The following is a 15304-nucleotide window of genomic DNA, read 5'->3' on the forward strand; positions in this document are numbered from 1 at the left end:
ATCCCATATGCCGTGGAGCGGCTGGGCCCGTGAGCCATGGCCGCTGGGCCTGCGCATCCGGAGCCTGTGCTCCGCAACGGGAGAGGCCACAACAGTGAGAGGCCCACATACCGCAAAAAGAAAAAAAAAAAAAAAAAGAAATCTGTAGTTTGGTATACTATCTACTATGAGTAAAACAATAGACCCTGTTGGAAGCATATGTTTTCTCAATAAGAATTGTTTGTTTCTTATATTGAGATTATTAGGGAGATATCTAAAATAGGACATCAAAACATTAATTACTAATAATTGAAACTTGGTCATGAGTTGATTTGATTACTCAGAAGTAGGAGAAGACTGTTAATTAATTCTTTCAGAATTTAAGTCCAAGGTGTTTTTGTATTTTTAGTAATATCCAAATGACTTACCAAATCCACATAGTTTTCCATTTCTAAATCTACCAGTTAATTATATCCCTCAAGGAAACACTTTTACCTGAAAATGAGACTAGAAATGAGAGCCTGTGACTAAATTACATATGTTCAAAAGAAAGTGGCCTTATGACAATTTACAGCTAAAACATATTCAGTTAATGCCAAATAGAGCTAAGTGCATTGCTGGCTACCACATAAGGAAAAACTGTCATCAAGTGCAGCATCCTGGTTTGAAGATGTTCAAGAAATATTTTGGGAAGGAACAGTCAGGCTTTACCTCTCTTGTAGCAAGAATTGAAGGCCTCGAAGGAAAAGGCTTAACATTTAAATCTTTGAATCAATCTAGTATATTGATCCAAAATAGATGGGAGGCATTTAGCAAATACAACTAAATGAATAAATATCAATTTGCCTCCATATTTTTCTAATCATATTTCTTATGTACTATTTATGATATGTGGAAATTATATTGATTTATTTGTAAATTACTAATATTGTGTATGACATTATATTTACATACATACATATGTATATCTATCTACCTTTATATGCATTGCTACTTAAAAAAATTAAGATAATATTGATTTAATAATCACAACAGCTCTATGAAGAAAACAGGCCAAATTTTCCTATTCTTATTTTAAATATAAGGAAATAAAACTTAGACAGGTTAAGAAGTTTGTGCAAAACCACATGACTTGGTCTGAAACATTAACCTCTCCAAAATAACTAACCATCTCATTTTTGTTAGTGGTCGTGTCCAGTGGTGGAAGAGAGATCGTGTTTTATGAGAGAGGACACTGCTCATGTGAAGTAATTATTAAGCATCTTTTAATAAAACACATTCTAAATTAACCAAAATTTTTGAGATTTACTTTTACCTATATATAAATATTTACTAAGAACTTTAATAATTAACAATTAGATGCCTTCTCCTAAAAACATGCCAAAATATTAAATAATTTAAAAAACAGCATATTGGTGTCTGATGCATATGAAATTACTCAAAATCAAGAGTCTAATGGATAAAAAAGTGTACAGTAAATTGGTAATATTGAAATTAAGTAATGATTTTTCTGATTTTAGTTGGAAGAGGATGGAGTGCAATTAAGAAAAATCAATAGAAGCATTCTAATTTTTATTTATAATACATCAAGATTGTGACTCCAGTTCCTTAGCATCTCTGATTCTAAGAACTTGAATACAAAAAAATGAGTAATTATTCCACCACTAGATAAGAATTAGAGTATTATCGTCCATCCATCTTAAGTTTTTTTTAAAAAATGGACTTTATGAATATTGGATAATTGAGATTTTTAAATGCCATGCAAGTTTCAAAATCTAATTTTGGCTTTGTTTGCAAAGACCAAAAATGTCACTGAAATTTCATAATTTGAAAACAAGCACCTTGTTTTGAGGAAAAGATTCCAGACTATCTGAATCTAAATTAAACAGATCAGCAGTTGATCTTTCTTTTTTTTCAGAAAATCTTTATTGGAATGTAATTGCTTTACAATGGTGTGTTAGTTTCTGCTTTATAACAAAGTGAATCAGCTATACGTATACATATATCCCCATAACTCCTCCCTCATGCGTCTCCCTCCTACACTCCTTATACCACCCCTCTAGGTGGTCACAAAACACCAAGCTGACCTCCCTGTGCTATGCGACTGCTTCCCACTAGCTATCTATTTGACATTTGGTAGTGTATATATGTCCATGTCACTCTCACTTTGTCCTAGCTTACCCTTGCCCCTCCCCATATCGTTAAGTCCATTCTCTACGTATGTGTCTTTATTCTTGCCTTGCTCCAACGTTCTTCAGAAACTTTTTTTTGTCTCCATTTATATGTGTTAGCATACGGTATTTGCTTTTCTCTTTCTGACTTACTTCACTCTGTATGACAGCCTCTAGGTCCATCCACCTCACTACAAATAAGTCAATTTCATTTCTTTTTATGGCTGAGTAATATTCCATTGTATATATATATGTCACATCTTCTTCATTTGTCGATGGACAGTTAGGTTGCTACCATCTCCTGGCTATTGTAAATGGAGCTGCAATGAACATTGTGGTACATGACTCATTTTGAATTATGTTTCTCAGGATATATGCCCAGTAGTGAGATTGCTAGGTCGTATGGTAGTTCTATTTTTAGTTTTTTAAGGAATCTCCATACTGTTATCCAGAGTGGCTGTATCAATTTACATTCCCACTAACAGTGCAAGAGGGTTCCCTTTTCTACACATCCTCTCCAGAATTTATTGTTTGTAGAATTTTTGATGGTGGACATTCTGACCAATGTGAGGTGATACTTCATTGTAGTTTTCATTTGCATTTCTCTAATGATTAGTGACATTGAGCATCCTTTCAGGTGTTTGTTGGCAATCTATATATCTTCTTCGGAGAAATGTATATTTAGGTCTTCTGCCCATTTTTGGGGTTGGGTTCTTTGTGTTTTTGATATTGAGCTGCATGAGCTGGTTGTAAGTTTAGAGATTAATCCCTTGTCAATTGCTTCATTTGAAAATATTTTCTCCCATTCTGAGGGCTGTCTTTTTGTCTGGTTAATGGTTTCCTTTGCTATGCAAAAGCTTTGCAGTTTCATTAGGTCTCATTTATTTATTTTTGTTTTTATTTAAATTCCCCTAGGAGGTGGACCAAAAAGGATCTTGATGTGATTGATGTCACAGAGTGTTCTGCCTATGTTTTCCTCTAAGAGTTTGATAGCGTCTGGCCTTACATTTAGGTCTTTAATCCATTTTGAGTTTATTTTTGTGTATGGTGTTAGGGAGTGTTCTAATTTGATTCCTTTACATGTAGCTGTCCAGTTATCCCAGCACCACTTATTGAAGACACTGTCCTTTCTCCATTGTATAAACTTGCCTCCTTTATCAAAAATAAGGTGACTATATGTGCATATGTTTACCTCTGGGCTTTCTATCCTGTTCCATTGATCTATCTGTCTGTTTTTGTGCCAGTACCATACTGTCTTGATTACTGTAGCTGTGTAGTATAGTCTGACGTCTGGGAGCATGATTCCTCCAGCTCTATTTTTCTTTCTGAAGATTACTATGGCTATTCATGGTCTTTTGTGTTTCCATACAAATTGTGAAATTTTTTGTTCGAGTTCCGTGAAAAATGCCAGTGGTAGTTTCATAGGGATGGCATTGAATCTGTAGATTGCTTGGGGTAGTATAGTCATTTTCACAATGTTGATTCTTCCAATCTAAGAACATGGTAATTACCTCCATCTGTTTGTATTTTCTTAAATTTCTTTCATCATTATCTTACACTTTTCTGCATACAGGTCTTTTGTGTCCTTAAGTTTCTTCCTAGGTATTTTATTCTCTTGGTTGCAATGGTAAATGGGAGTCTTTCCTTAATTTCTCTTTCAGATTTTTCATCATTAGTGTATAGGAATGCAAGAGATTTCTGTGCACTAATTGTGTACCCTGCTATTTTACAAAATTCATTGATTAGCTCTAGTAGTTTTCTGGTAACATCTTTAGGATTCTCTATGTATAGTGTCATGTCATTTGAAAACAGTGACAGTTTTACTTCTTTTCCAATTTGGATTCCTTTTATTTATTTTTCTTTTCTGACTGTTGTGGAAAAACTTTCAAAACTATGGTGAGACTGGGCAACCTTGTCTTCTTCCAGACCTTAGAGGAAAAGGTGAGGAAATGGTTTCAGATTTTCACCATTGAGAATGATGTTGGCTGTGGTTTTGTCATATACAGCCTGTATTATGTTGAGATAAGTTCCCGCTATGCCTACTTTCTGGTGGGTTTTTATCACAAATGGTGTTGAATTTTGTCAAAAGCTTTTTCTGCATCTATTGAGATTATCATATGGTTTTTCACCTTCAACTTGTTAACATGGTTTATGACATTGACTGATTTTCATATATTGAAGAATCCTGGCATTCTTGGGATAAACCCCACTTGATTGTGGTGTATGATCCTTTTAATGTGCTGTTGGATTCTGTTTGCTAGTATTTTGCTGAGGATTTTTGCATCTATGTTCATCAGTGATATTGGGCTGTAGTCTCTTTCTTTGTGACATCTTTGTCTGGTTTTCATATCATGGTGATGGTGACCTCGTAGAATGAGTCTGGGAGTGTTCCTCTCTCTGTTATATTTTGCAAGAGTTTGAGAAGGATAGGTGTTAGCTCTTCTCTAAATGTTGATAGAATTCGCCTGGGAAGCCATTTGGTCCTGGGCTTTTGTGTGTTGGAAGATTTTTAATCACAGTCTCAGTTTTAGTGTTTGTGATTGGTCTGTTCATATTTTCTATTTCTTCCTGGTTCAGTCTCAGAAGGTTGTGCTTTTCTAAGAATTTGTCCATTTTTCCAGGTCGTCCATTTTACGGGCATATAGTTGCTTGTAGTAATCTCTCATGATCCTTTGTATTTCTGCAGTGTCAGTTGTTACTTCTCATTTTTCATTTCTGATTCTATTGATCTGAGTCTTCACCCTTTTTTTCTTGATGTGTCTGACTAATGGTTTATCATTTTGTTTATCTTCTCAAAGAACCAGCTTTTCATTTTATTGATCTTTGCTCTGTTTTCTTCATTCTTTTTCATTTATTTCTGATCTGAACTTCATGATGTCTTTCCTACTGCTAATTTAGGTGTAAGGTTAGGTTGTTTATTTGAGATGTTTCTTGTTTCTTGATGTAGGATTATATTGCTGTATCCTCCCTCTTAGAATGGTTTTGCTACATCCATAGGTTTTGGGTCATCATGTTTTCATTGTCATGTGTTTCTAAGTGTTTTTTGATTTCCTCTTTGATTTCTTCAGTGATCTCTTGGTTATTTAGTAGCATATTGTTTAGCCTCCATTTGTTTGTATTTTTTACAGATTTTTTCCTGTAATTGATATCTAGTCTCATAGCGTTGTGGTAGCAAAACATACTTGATATGATTTCAATTTTCTTAAATTTACCAAGGCTTGATTTTCGTCCCAAGATATGATCTATACTGGAGAATGTTCCATGAGCACTTGAGAAGAAAGTGTATTCTGTTGTTTTTGGATGGAATGTCCTATTAATATCAATTAAGTCCATCTAGTTTACTGTATCATTTAAAGCTTGTGTTTCCTTATTTATTTTTATTTTAGATGATCTCTCCATTGGTGAAAGTGGTGTGTTAAAGTCCCCTGCTATGGTTGTGTTACTGTTGATTTCCCCTTCGATGGCTGTTAGCATTTGCCATATATATTTAGGTGCATAAATATTTCCAGTTGTTCTATGTTCTTCTTGGATTGATCCCTTGATCACTATGTAGTGTCCTTCTTTGTCTCCAGTAATAGTCTTTATTTTAAAGTCTATTTTGTCTGATATGAGAATTGCTACTCCAGCTTTCTTTTGATTTCCATTAGCATAGTATATCTTATTCCATCCTCTCCCTTTCAGTCTGTATGTGTCCCTAGGTCTGAAGTGGGTCTGTTGTAGACAGTATATATACGGGTCTTGTTTTTGTATCCATTCAGCCAGTCTATGTTTTTTGGTTGGTGCATTTAATCCATTTACATTTAATGTAATTATTGATATGTATGTTCGTATTAACATTTTCTTAATTATTGTGGCTTTGTTATTATAGGTCTTTTCTTTGTCTTGTGCTTTCTGGCTAGAGAAGTTCCTTTAACATTTGTTGTAAAGTTGGTTTGGTTGTGCTGAATTCTCTTAGCTTTTGCTTTTCTCTAAAGGTTTTAATTTCTCTGTCAAATCTGAATGAGATCTTTGCTGGGTGCAGTAATCTTGGTTGTAGGTTTTTCCCTTTCATCACTTTAAATATGTACTGCCACTCACTTCTGGCTTGTGGAGTTTCTGCTGAAAGGTCAGCTGTTCACCTTACTTGGATTCCCTTGTACATTATTTGTTGTTTTTCCCTTCCTGCTTTTAGTATTTTTTCTTTGTATTTAATTTTTGATAGTTTGATTAATATGTGTCTTGGCATGTTTCTCCTTGGATTTATCCTGTATGGGACTCTCTGCACTTCCTGGACTTGATTGACTATTTCTTTCCCATATTAGGGAAATGTTCAAGTATAATCTCTTCAAGTATTTTCTCAGTCTATTTCTTATTCTCATCTTCTTCTGGGACCCCTATAATTCGAATGTTGTTACATTTCATGTTGTCCCAGGGATCTCCAAGACTGTCCTCAATTCTTTTCATCCTTTTTTCTTCTGCTCTGCAGTAGTTATTTCCACTATTTTATCTTCCAGGTCACATATCCATTCTTCTATCTCAGTTAGTCTGCTATTGATTCCTTCTAGAGAATTTTTAATTTCATTTATTGTGTTGTTCATCATTGTTTGTTTGCTCTTTAGTTCTTCTATGTGCTTTTTATATGTTTCTTGTGTTTTCTCCATTCTATTTCCAAGATATTGGATCATCTTTACTATCATTACTCTGAATTCTTTTTCAGGTAGACTGCCTATTTCTTCTTCATTTGTTTGGTCTGGTGGGTGTTTACCTTGCTCCTTCATCTGCTATGTGTTTCTCTGCATTCTCATTTTGCTTAACTTACGTGTTTGGGGTCTCCTTTTCACAGGCTGCGTGTTCTTATTTCCCATTGTTTTTGGTTCTGCCCCCAGTGGTTAAGGTTTGTTCATTGGCTTCTGTAGGCTTCCTGGTTGAGGGGACTGGTGCCTGTGTTCTGGTGGATGAGGCTGGATCTTTTCTTTCTGGTGGGCAGGACAGCATCCAGTGGTGTGTTTTGGTCTGTGACCTTATTATGATTTTAGGCAGTCTCTCTGCTGATGAGTGGGGTTGTGTTCCTGTCTTGCTAATTGTTTGGCAAAGGGTGTGCAGCACTGTATCTTGGTGGTCGTTGAGTGGACCTGGGTCTTAGCACTGAGATGGAGATCTCTGGGAGAGCTTTTGCTGTTTGATAATATGTAGAGCTTGGAGGCCTCTGGTGGACCAAAGTCCTGAACTAGGCTCTCCCACCTCAGAGGCACAGGCTTGACTCCTAGCTAGAGCACCAAGGCACTGTCAGCCACATGGCTCCAAAGAAAAGTGAGGAAAAAGAGAAAGAAAGAAAGGAAGGAAGGAAGGAAGGAAGGAAGGAAGAAAGAAAGAAAGAAAGAAAAAGAAGGAAAGAAAAATTAAAATAAAATAAAGTTATTAAAATAAAAAGTAAAAAAGTTATTAAAAATTTAAAAATCAAAAAGTAATAAATGAAAAGAAAGAAGAGAGCAACCAAACCAAAATACAAATCCACCAATGATAACAAGTGCTAAAATCTATACTAAAAAAAAGGACAGACAGAACCTTAAGACAAATGGTAATAGCAAAGCTATACAGAGAAAACCACACAAAGAAGCATATACATACACACTCTCAAAAAGAGAAAAAAGAATATATATATATATATATATATATATATATTAAAAAAAGGAAGAGAGCACCCAAATCAATAAACAAATCTACCAGTGATAATAAACTCTAAATACTAAACTAAGATAAAAATAAAACCAGAAACAAATTGGAGACAGAAAGCAAACCCCAAATCTACAGTTGCTCCCAAAGTCAACTGCCTCGATTTTGTGATGATTCATTGTCTGTACAGTATTTCAGAGATGCAGGGTACATCAAGTTGATTGTGGAGATTTAATCCACTGCTCCTGAACCTGCTGGGAGAAATTTCCCTTTTTCTTCTTTGTTCAAATGGCTCCTGGGTTTCAGCTTTTGATTTGGCACCACCTGTGTGTTTACATCACCTGAGGGTGCAGGCTGTTCGCTCAGATAGAGTTAGGTTAAAGTAGCAGGTGGTTAGGGGGCTCTGACTCACTCAGGCTGGTGGGGAGCAATGGGTACAGAATGCAGGGCAAGCCTGCAGTTGCAGAGGCCACCATGACGTTGGAACAGCCTGAGGTGCACTATGTGTTCTGCTGGGGAAGTTGTCCCTGGATCATGGGACCCTGGCAGTGGGAGGCTACACAGGCTCCTGGGAGGGGAGGTGTAGATAGTGACCTGTACTTGCACACAGGCTTCTTGGTGACTATAGCAGCCGCCTTAGCGTTTTGTGCCTGTATCTGGTGTCTGCACTGATGGCCGCAGCTCTCACTCATCTCTGGAGCTCATTTAGGGGGTGCTCTGAATCCCCTCTCTTCATGCACCCTGAAACAATGGTTTCTTGCCTCTTAGGCAGGTCCAGACATTTCCTGGATACACTCCCGGACAGCTGTGGTGCATTAGCCCCCTTCAGGCAGCCTACCCCAGTTCTCTCCCTGGGATCTTTCCTTGGAAGCCCAAGCCTCAGCTCCCAGCCCCCACCCGCCCTGGCGGGTGAGCATACAAGCCTCTCAAGCTGGTGAGTGCTGGTTGGCACCCATCCTCTGTGTGGGAATCTCTCTGCTTTGCCCTCTGCACCCCTGTTGCTGCACTCTCCTCCGTGGCTCTGAAGCTTCCCCCCACCCCACCCCCCATGTCTGCAAGTGAAGGGGCTTCTTAGTGTGTGTAAATTTACCCTCCTTCACAGCTCCCTCACTGAGGTGCATGTCCTGTCCCTACTCTTTTGTCTTTGTTTTTCCTTTCTTCTTTTGCCATACCCAGGTAAGTGGGGAGTTTCTTTCTTTTGGGGAAGTGTGAGGTCTTCTGCCAGCTTTCAGTAGGTGTTCTGTAGGAGTTGTTCCACAGTTAGATGAATTTATGATGTATCTGTGGGGAGGAAGGTGATCTCCACGTCTTACTCCTCCGCCATCTTGAAGGTCTCCCTCAGCAGTTGATCTTGATTTAATTTAAGAAACAATTTCATTTAACTTTGCAAAGAGTTGGGATTCTTCCACAGAATGTAGTCATCTTGAAGGATTCTGCTATTTGGTCCAATTTATCTCTGTCCACCTTTATTATTAAAATGTATTGAATAGACCCAGAAATATCTCTTTGTCACAGACCCACTGTTGAAGCAATGCATGGCCAGTCAACACAGATTTTATTGTTTCTCGATTAATCTGCTACATTACACTGTATAGAAAATATTCTAACTACTTTTCCAATAAAATACCAGCATATTTGAGAGTCTTAGGCTTACTCTGTTTCAGGTCAAACCTCATTCCTGAATTTGATATGAGTTCCTGAAATCTTGTTTCTGTGGTCAGATAGCTGGCCTGTGTTATACACTTCCTGTTGTGGTGTGCTTGGACATCGCAGGTTTCTGGTGCACTGCTGAGATCAGGAAATGCACCTTTTTATTAAGCATAAGTGACTAATTAAAATATTAGTGCACATTATATAAATGAGATATGGCACCAAAGTTGCAAACAGTGAACTGAATACGTATGTTTGTGATGAGATGATCCTTGCTGCCTCCCTCCCCCAATGTAAAAGAAAGAAGGGTCTAGAAATGCAGAATAAATGAGAGATGACCTTAATTATGTCTGCAATGCCCACACCAAAAAATGTAAAATTACGCTATGCTGCAGCTTTTCTAAGACATATATTTATTTATACAGATAAATTATTTGATAATGATATTTAGTAAATATCAATTGGGCATTATTTTCTTCTCTTCTTTGGCTGAATTTGATTTTAGTTTGTTAAAATAGACTATAAATGCTTCATTTTATTTATTTTCTAATTAGACTTCATTATTACTGCAGTAGAAATATACCTTATCTCTCAAAGTAACCATGATTGTTGGCATTAATATATCACTGCTGTATTTAGTCAATTTTATAGAAATTTTATAGAAATGACACATACCTCAATTCTTAAATGATTTGTATTTATCACTAATATTTTTATTCTTAGTAAGACCACAGACAACACAAAAATATAATTAATTTATCAGATTATTTGTTCCTCAATATAGTAGTTGTTTTATTTATTTTTAATTGCCTTCAATGTACAAATGAAACCCAGCAGGACCCTATGGGGCTCCTGGGCACAAAAGCCTTTCTGTGTCCCCCATTTCTTTGATTACAGGAAATAGGCTTCATTCAGCTTCCATGACCTTCCCTGAGTACCGACAGACAGGTTTAAACACTTGTTAATGAGGAAGGAAAGGGGATGAAGAGACAAGGGAGGAGCAGCTGACAAACAATAGTGCAGCCTTGGGGCAGGGTCCTGGTTCCCTCTCAAGGGATACACATAACAATATCTGAGCTCTTTTGCACATCTAAAGCCCTCACCAAATGGAAGATGTTAACTACTTGATGAAGCACTCTTCCTTCCAGAGGTCACAGTTTGCCCATAATTACCTGACAACAGATGACCTCTGGATTGAAGTAATGTGGGTACTACATGCACCCTGATCCTCATCAGCAACCCTGCCCCTTGACTATAAAACCTCTCACAAACCCCCCTGTGTTGTGACACAGTTTTGAGAGCATTAGCCTGCTCTGGCCCCCTTTACCTGGCAAAGGAATAAAACTCTTCTTTACTACGTCACCCAAAACTCTGTCTCTGAGATTTTATTCAGTGTGGGGTACAGAGGTTGGATTTGGCTTCAAATTTTGGCACCCAGCATGGGGCTGACTTAGGGATGGCCCCAGAAGGGTCCGCTGGCTTGACTGGATGCCCCGAGGTTTTCTCCACACCAGCCTCTTTTGAGGGAGCAGAGAGTAGGAGAATTCCTTTAGAGGGCAGATCACCTGGAACCCTTGCCTGGAAAGGCTAAGTCCTGGTCATACCCAATTCTGGTAGTCAGAACTCTGAGGTGGGAGTGAGAAGCAGAAGAGGGACAATTCTTGCAGCTGCCAAGGCCACCTTTGGCTTGAGGACATGCCCTTCTTCCTCCTGTCTCAGCCAGCCTGAAATTCCTACTCTGAGGAATTATTTTGGGGAAGGAGAAAGATAGTGTCTGATGTTGCAACACTGCTGCCAGAACCTGGGTAAGTCCTCTGGCATATAGTCTGAGACCCCTTGGACCTTGTTCCTCTGAGAAACTTGGTTCCATCTGGGGAACATTCAGTTCCTGTTTGGGGATTTTCTGTTTTAGAAATCCCACCTATAAGTCACCATTTGGATTAAGGTCACTGGCTTAGTGGGACTTGGAATTGGCCACTCTGAGCTTTGTGCTCTCTGTGTTTTTTGGGTGTAAGGCTTCCACCTGCTGGTGAGGGTTCTGGTTTGTTCTCAGTCCACATGTGAGTGTTTTTCAACCAGATATGTGAAGTGCTTCTTCATTTCCATCTGATATCCCCTGAAGGAACATTCTGACAGATTGGTACACCTATAGCTATGAACCTATGAATAGGGAACACTGTGTGACCACAGTATTCTTTAGACTCTGGAGAAAATAGGTTGAGATGAAACAATGATTTATGGATTTATGTATGTCTTAGTATGTATCTTTGCCTTGGATAATACTGCTGAGGTTAATTTGTAAATGAACTCTATTTAATTTACTTAAAAGTGGTTACAAATTTAATATAATTATTTAGGAAACTTGTTGAGATGAGTTTCAGGCCCACATGATCTGGGAAATATTCAGAACTAAATTGATATCAGCTATTAAAAGATGTCTTGTTAGTTGATTTAATTAATATATATTGTACCTAGGTTTACTGAAGTTCAATAAGTTTATGTCACTCCTGTTGCAGAGTTTTTCAGCAGAAAGAAAAAACAATAACTAACTTGATATGATGAAATTCTTATTGGTAAATTACATGCAAATGAGATAAGGACTTTTGGGTGAAGTCTTTAGGAATAACTATTTTAGGAATGTCTACTTAAGAATAATCTACCCAGGGCTTCCCTGGTGACGCAGCGGTTGAGAGTCCACTTGCCAATGCAGGGGATGTGGGTTTGTGCCCCAGTCTGGGAAGATTCCACATGCCGTGGAGTGGCTGGGCCCGTGAGCCATGGTCGCTGAGCCTGTGCATCCGGAGCCTGTGCTCTGCAACAGGAGAGGCCACAACAGTGAGAGGCCCATGTACCCCCCCCCCACACACACAAAAGAATAATCTACCCAGATATTTGGTAACAAAACTTAGAGTTGTTAATTAAGTAAAGTGATGGAAGTTTATTAAATATGTAGGTCATTTCCAAATAAAATAAGGTACTGAAACATTAATTACTGAACATTGGCTTCCTTTTGCAGAGAAATTAAGGGTATTTAGGGCTGTTGATGAATATGTTTGGTGTCATCCTAAGATGTTCTTTATGAGAAAGAACATATTTTTTAGAAATTATTGGTATTTATGTTCACCAATCTACAGAGTGTTGATGCAGAAGACAGTTCATGGTTTCTTAAGGAAAGTAGGATGCATGTTTTCAGTAAAAGAAGGTATGAGGAATGGAACTGCATTGCATTTAAGAAAAAGAAAGTGAGTCTGTCTTGGAGTTGGTTGTTTTTGGGTGGAAAAATGGGGGACAGGCTACTATGGATGCAGAATGTGATGGAAGGTTTGTGGGAAGTGGACCCTGAGAAAAGAGTTTTGTGTATGCTTGAGATTGGCTACGTTTAGAATAAATTTAATATAGTAAATGAATTTTAAAAGTAAGCTAGTGCAAAACTTGAATTTGGCTTTTATCAGTTAAGAAGACAAGTTTTCTTAAAATGTTGTTCTGTCCCTGATAACAGATTTTAAGTTTCTTTGCCTTTAAGTGACTTGTATTTGCTTTTGAAATCCTTTCACGGATTCTAATGTTCTTTTGACCTCCAGCTAACTTTGAGTTGCTTTAGAAGTCCCCTGAGGCACCTCAGAGAGAAATATTTAATTAGCATGTTAAATTACATGGAATTCCTAAAAGTTTAGTATGTTCTGATAAGATGTTATCAGTCATAATTGCAGTTATTTTAAAATGTATGTCACAGCAATAACTAAGTTTTTTTGTCAATTATATTGTGATCAAATGTTTAACTGTGAACTTTGAAGTCTTTCTGTGATTTATAGGCAATTATCGTTGTACTCTGATAAATCTCAGATTATACTGGGGAACTGAGTAAGAAATTAAAGCATCCTAAGTGAAAACCTGATGGCTTCATTAAAAGTTAACAAAAGGTTTGGTTACTGGGTGAACTGGTGAATATGGTTATAATGTTTATGGGTTTTGTTTGGAATGTTACTGGTTTTGATCTGTGCTCTCCAGATATAGGTAAGCCCTTCCACTCAAGTTGGTTATCATTTATAGCAATTTGATAAACTACACCTGTGGGTAAGATTAAAGCATTCTTCTTTTCTCTCTACCTGGGCTCTCCAGAAATTGGGGGCTCTTGGGTTTCAAGAAGCCCTATCAGTTGAATGGGAAAGACAGTCTCCTGGCATGTGCAGGAATCTCGGTATTTGGGGGACTTCTAGAAAAAATCCACCAAGGCAGAGCCTGATGGCAGGTCTTTGGCATGGCTTCCATGGCCTTGAGAGGCCTATTGGGAATTCAGTCTGAGACTCCTCAGGAATTCCACCACAGCCAATGTGGAAGAGCATATATGGTCAATTAACCAGACTTATTTTGCAAACAAATTAGATTTGATTAGCTGTGATTGGTGGAGATGAGGGTAATTTTAGAGAGAACAATATTATGTTTCAGTGGATGTTAAGTTCTAATTCTGTTTATTGAGGTCTGTATTCATTAAGATTTACTTCCCAGATAGTTCTTTGCTGTTATGTTATATTGTTGCAAAGTTTAATTGAATTATTGAAAGTACACTCTAAAATTGTATCTGAAACTTAATTCAGCAATCTCTCTATGGATGAAGGTCAGATGCTCCATGATCTGCAACCAGGAGATTAACACTTGTCTATGATCATTTAAATTTAAAGGCTCCCTTATGTTGGGGACAGTTAAACCATACTAGGGATAACTAGCCTAATAACAGTAGGAAAGCAAGCTGGGTGCCTTATGGACAATGTCAATATATAATTTCCCTTAAAGATAAGGAATGGTATAGAACAGACTAAGTCAGACAACCTGGAGTATACTGGGCTGCACCTAATGTAAGTTCTTGACTTAAATTCTTTCTTATGACCTTACTAACACTGCTAGTTATATTATTTTTTATATTGCCTGTTTCACAAAATTGCTGTTTCTTGCATTACCAAATGTGAGCTGAGCCCCTGATAAAATGATGATATATAGTTCCATATGAGATCAGTGACTGTAATAGTGTAACTCTAAATATGAGAAGAATCAACAAGAGGGAATATTTTCCTGGACCATAAGAGACTAATTAGACAGGTGGTCTGGAGACTTTTGGCTACTGTTAAAAAAGGGCTAGTCCAGTAATAGCACATTGAGTGACCTATCAACAAAATCTTTGCCAGACCTGGGAATGAGCATTCCTAGCACCATGGGACAAAATTACCATGAAATGCCTCCCACACCATGGTCAAATTTATGACCCTGAAGGGGTCCTGCCAACAGAAAATTAGCACTTGCCATCTACCTCTGCAAGGATTAAGTCCCTGGTCACTGCAGCCACTGACCAACACCCCCTGAAAGGAGTTCAGGGTGGAGATCAGGAAGGAGGCACTCTGTGCTTTGGGAAAAACTAGAACAACAGGCTTTCAGGTAGTTAGAAACTTTCAGGAAAATATTTTATGAGCCCAAATTCTTGCATCTTCTCATATCCAGAAAAGCACTGAAATCATTAACATTGACATCTACTTTGGCCATTCAGGAGAGAAATGCAGTTAAAAGTCAAAAACGGAGTTAACTGTGGTTCAGACATCCAAGGTAAAACTAAGTGGCCATTGCGGATTTTCAGACACGTTCCTGTATTGCTGAGAACTCGAATTTTCTGAGTTGTGTCAGAGCAGGGAAGAGCACCAGCCATTCTCAAAGCAGTGTCTGCTGGCAATGGCAGCTGCAACCTTACATTTTCAAGGTCTCCTCTCAGCTATTAAATTTTTAGACAATAAAATTGCTTTAGATCAGATATTTTAAAAAAAGAGGAGATGTGTAGTGGCCAATAGCTCCTGTTATATATATGTTGA

The sequence above is a fragment of the Mesoplodon densirostris genome, chromosome 10 (genome assembly GCF_025265405.1).
Source record: "Mesoplodon densirostris isolate mMesDen1 chromosome 10, mMesDen1 primary haplotype, whole genome shotgun sequence".
Classification (NCBI taxonomy): domain Eukaryota; kingdom Metazoa; phylum Chordata; class Mammalia; order Artiodactyla; family Ziphiidae; genus Mesoplodon; species Mesoplodon densirostris.